Here is a 5000-nt window from a genome sequence, read left to right as displayed (position 1 = left end):
GAGAGAGAGAGAAAGAGACGGAGAAAACGAGAGAGAGAAAAAGAGAGAGAGAAAAGGAGAGAGAGAAAGAGAGAGAGAAAGAGAGAGAGTGAAAGAGAGAGAGAATGAGACAAAGACAAAGAGAGATAGAGAAAAAGAGAGAGAAAGAAGGAGAGAGAGAAAGAGAGAAAAAGAGAGAAAGTGAGAAAAAGAGAGAGACAAAAAACAGAGAGAGAGGGAGAAGGAGGGAGAAAGAGAGAAAGAAAGAGACAGAGAGAAAGAGAGAGAGAGAGAGAGAGGAAGAAAGCGAGAGAGTGAAAAAGAAAGAGGGAGAGAGAAAAAGAAAGAGAGAGAGATAAAGAGAGACAAAAGAGAGAGTAAAAAGAGAGAGAAAGATTGAAAAAGAGAGAGAAAGAAAAAGAAAGAGAGTAAGAGAAAAGGAGAGAGGAATAAGAGAGAGAGAGAGAAAGAAAGAGAGAGAGAGAAAGAGAGAGAGAGAGAGAAAAAGAAAGAAAGAGAGAAAAAGAGAGAGAGAAAGAGAGAGAGAAAGAGATAGAGAAAAAGGAGAAAAGAGACAGAGAAAAAGAGAGTGAGACAAAGAGAGAGAGAAACAGAGGGAAAGAAAGATAGAGAGAAAGAGAGAGAAAGAAAAAAGAGGGAGTGAGAGAGATATATATATAGAGAGAAACAGAAAGAGAGAGGGAAAAAGAAAGGGAGAAAAAGAAAGAGAGAGAGATAGAATTAGAGAGAGAGAAAGAGAGAGAGAGGGAGAGAGAAAGAAAAAGAGGGAGAGAAAGAGAGAGAGAGAGAGAAAATAGAAAGAGAGAAAAAGAAAGAGAGAGAGAGAAAGAGAGAGAGAGAGAATGAGAGCGAAAGATAGAGAGAGAGAAAAAGAAATAGAGAGAAAAAGAAAAAGAGAGAAAAAAGAGAGAGAGAAAAAGAGAGAGAAAAAGAGAGAGAAAAGAGAGAGAAAGAGAGAGAAAAAGAGAGAAAAATTGAGAGAGAGAAGGAGAGAGAGAAAAAGAGGGAGAAAGAGAGAGAGAAAAACAGAGAGAGAGAAAAAGAGAGAGAGAAAGAGAGAGAGAAAGAGAGAGAGAGAAAGAGTGAGAGAAAGCGAGAGAGAGAAAGCGAGAGAGACAGAGTGAAAGAAAAAGGAGGAGAAAGAGTAAGAGAGAGAGAAAGAGAGAAAGAGAGAGAAAGAGCGAGAAGGAGAGAGATGAGAGAGAGAAAGAGAGAGAAGGCAGAGAGAGAAAGAGAGAAAAAGAGAGATAGAGAGAGAAAGAGAGAGAGAGAAAGAGAGAGAGAAAGAGAGAAAAAGCGAAAGAGAGAGAGAAAGAGAGAAAAAGCGAAAGAGTGAGATAAAGAGAGAGAAAGAGAGAAAAAGAGGAAGAGAGTGAGAAAGAGAGAAAGAGAAAAAGTGAGAGAGAAAGAGAGAGACAAAGAGAGGGCGAGAAAGAAAGAGAGGAAGAGAAAATGAGAGAGAGAGAATAAGGAGAGAGAGAAGGAGAGAGAGTTAAAGAGAGAAAAAGAGACAAAGAGAGAAAAAGAGATAGAGAGAGAAAAAAGGCAGAGAGAAGGAGACAGAGAAAGAGAGAAAAAGAGAGAAAGCGAGAAAAAGAGAGAGAATAAACAGAGAGAGAGAGAAAGAGAGAGAGAAGGAGAGAGCGATAAAGAAAGAGAGAGAGAAAGCAATAGAGAGAAGAGAGAAAAAGAGAGAGAGAAAAAGAGAGGAGAAAATGAGAGAAAGTAAAAGAGAGGGAGAAAGAGACAGAGAGAATGAGAGAGAGAGAGAGAAAGAGTCAGAGAAAAAGAGAGAGAGAAAAAGAGAGAGAAAAAGGAGAGAGAGAAAGAGAGAAAGAAAAAGAGAGGGAGAAAGAGAGAGAGAGAGAAAGAGACGGAGAGAGAAAGAGACGGAGAAAAAGAGAGAGAGAAAAGAGAGAGAAAAAAGGAGAGAGAGAAAGAGAGAGAGAGAAAGAGAGAGAGATAGAGAGAGAGAGAAAGAGACAAAGAAAAAGAGAGAGAGAAAAAGAGAGAGAGAAAGAAGGAGAGAGAGAAAGAGAGAATAAGAGAGAAAGTGAGAAAAAGAGAGAGACAAAAACAGAGAGAGAGGGAGAAGGAGGGAGAAAGAGAGAAAGAAAGAGACAGCGAGAAAGAGAGAGAGAGAGAGAGAGGAAGAAAGCGAGAGAGTGAAAAAGAAAGAGGGAGAGAGAAAAAGAAAAAGAGAGAGAAAAAGAGAGACAAAAAGAGAGAGAAGAAAGAGAGAGAAAGATTGAAAAAGAGAGAGAGAAACAAAAAGAAAGACAGAAAGAGAAAAGCAGAGAGGAATAAGAGAGAGAGAGAAAGAAAGAGAGAGAGAGAAAAAGAGAGAGTGAGAAAGAGAGAGAGAGAAAGAGAGAGAAAAAGAAAGAGAGAGAGAGAAAAAGAGAGAGTGAGAAAGAGAGAGAGAGAAAGAGAGAGAAAAAGAAAGAGAGAGAAAAAAAAGAGAGAGAGAGAAAGAGAGAGAGAATAAGATAGAGAAAAAAGAGAAAAGAGAGAGAGAAAAAGAGAGTGAGAAAAAGACAGAGAGAAAGAGAGAGAAAGAAAAAAGAGGGAGAAAGAGTGAAAGAGAGAGAGAGAAAAAGAAAGAGAGAGAGAAAGAAAGAGTGAGAAAAAGAAAGAGAGAGAGAGAGAATTAGAGAGAGAGAGAAAGAGAGAGAGTGGGAGAGAGAAAGAAAAAGAGAGAGAGAGAAAGAGAGAGAGAAAAAAGAGAGAGAGAGAAAAAGAAAGAGAGAGAGAGAAAGAGAGAGAGAATGAGAGCGAAAGATAGAGAGAGAGAAAAAAGAAAGAGACAGAGAGAATTAAAGAGTGAGAGAGAAAAAGAGTGTGAGAGAGAGAAAGAAAGAGAGAGAGAGAGAAAGGAAGAGAGAGAGAGAAAGAGATAGTAAGCAATAGTGAAAAGGAGAGAAAAAGAGAGAGAAAACGAGAGAGAGAGAAAGGGAGAGAAAGAGAGAAAGAAAAAGAGAGAGAACGAAAAATAGAGAGAGAAAGAGAGAGAGAAAAATAGAGAGAGAAAAAGAGAGAAAGAAAGAGAGAAAGCGAGAGAGAGAAAGAGAAAGAAAGAGAGAGAGAGAGAAAGAGAGGATGAGAGTGAAAAAGAGACGAGAAAAAGAGAGTGAAAAATAGAGAGAGAAAAAGAGAGAGACAAAAACAGCGAGAGAGGGAGAAAGAGAGAGAAAGAGAGAGAGAAAGAGACAGAGAGAAAAAGATAGAGAGAAAGAGAGAGACAAAGAAAGCGAGAGAGTGAAAAAGAAAGAGGGAGAGAAAAAGAAAAAGAGAGAGAAAAAGAGAGACAAAGAGAGAGAGAAAAAAGAGAGAGAAAGATTGAAAACGGGAGAGAAAGAAAAAGAAAGAGAGTAAGAGAAAAGGAGAGAGGAATAAGAGAGAGAGAGAGAAAGAAAGAGAGAGAGAGAAAGAGAGAGAGAGAGAGAAAAAGAAAGAAAGAGAGAAAAAGAGAGAGAGAAAGAGAGAGAGAAAGAGATAGAGAAAAAGGAGAAAAGAGACAGAGAAAAAGAGAGTGAGACAAAGAGAGAGAGAAACAGAGGGAAAGAAAGATAGAGAGAAAGAGAGAGAAAGAAAAAAGAGGGAGTGAGAGAGATATATATATAGAGAGAAACAGAAAGAGAGAGGGAAAAAGAAAGGGAGAAAAAGAAAGAGAGAGAGATAGAATTAGAGAGAGAGAAAGAGAGAGAGAGGGAGAGAGAAAGAAAAAGAGGGAGAGAAAGAGAGAGAGAGAGAAAATAGAAAGAGAGAAAAAGAAAGAGAGAGAGAGAAAGAGAGAGAGAGAGAATGAGAGCGAAAGATAGAGAGAGAGAAAAAGAAATAGAGAGAAAAAGAAAAAGAGAGAAAAAAGAGAGAGAGAAAAAGAGAGAGAAAAAGAGAGAGAAAAGAGAGAGAAAGAGAGAGAAAAAGAGAGAAAAATTGAGAGAGAGAAGGAGAGAGAGAAAAAGAGGGAGAAAGAGAGAGAGAAAAACAGAGAGAGAGAAAAAGAGAGAGAGAAAGAGAGAGAGAAAGAGAGAGAGAGAAAGAGTGAGAGAAAGCGAGAGAGAGAAAGCGAGAGAGACAGAGTGAAAGAAAAAGGAGGAGAAAGAGTAAGAGAGAGAGAAAGAGAGAAAGAGAGAGAAAGAGCGAGAAGGAGAGAGATGAGAGAGAGAAAGAGAGAGAAGGCAGAGAGAGAAAGAGAGAAAAAGAGAGATAGAGAGAGAAAGAGAGAGAGAGAAAGAGAGAGAGAAAGAGAGAAAAAGCGAAAGAGAGAGAGAAAGAGAGAAAAAGCGAAAGAGTGAGATAAAGAGAGAGAAAGAGAGAAAAAGAGGAAGAGAGTGAGAAAGAGAGAGAGAGAAAAAGTGAGAGAGAAAGAGAGAGACAAAGAGAGGGCGAGAAAGAAAGAGAGGAAGAGAAAATGAGAGAGAGAGAATAAGGAGAGAGAGAAGGAGAGAGAGTTAAAGAGAGAAAAAGAGACAAAGAGAGAAAAAGAGATAGAGAGAGAAAAAAGGCAGAGAGAAGGAGACAGAGAAAGAGAGGAAAAGAGAGAAAGCGAGAAAAAGAGAGAGAATAAACAGAGAGAGAGAGAAAGAGAGAGAGAAGGAGAGAGCGATAAAGAAAGAGAGAGAGAAAGCAATAGAGAGAAGAGAGAAAAAGAGAGAGAGAAAAAGAGAGGAGAAAATGAGAGAAAGTAAAAGAGAGGGAGAAAGAGACAGAGAGAATGAGAGAGAGAGAGAGAAAGAGACAGAGAAAAAGAGAGAGAGAAAAAGAGAGAGAAAAAGGAGAGAGAGAAAGAGAGAAAGAAAAAGAGAGGGAGAAAGAGAGAGAGAGAGAAAGAGACGGAGAGAGAAAGAGACGGAGAAAAAGAGAGAGAGAAAAGAGAGAGAAAAAAGGAGAGAGAGAAAGAGAGAGAGAGAAAGAGAGAGAGATAGAGAGAGAGAGAAAGAGACAAAGAAAAAGAGAGAGAGAAAAAGAGAGAGAGAAAGAAGGAGAGAGAGAAAGAG

This window comes from Chiloscyllium plagiosum, unplaced genomic scaffold (assembly GCF_037043375.1).
Source record: "Chiloscyllium plagiosum isolate Xiang-an unplaced genomic scaffold, Cpla_swu_hap1 HiC_scaffold_14, whole genome shotgun sequence".
Classification (NCBI taxonomy): Eukaryota; Metazoa; Chordata; class Chondrichthyes; order Orectolobiformes; family Hemiscylliidae; genus Chiloscyllium; species Chiloscyllium plagiosum.
The sequence above is the reverse complement of the archived record's forward strand: the minus strand, read 5'-3'. Positions refer to the sequence as shown.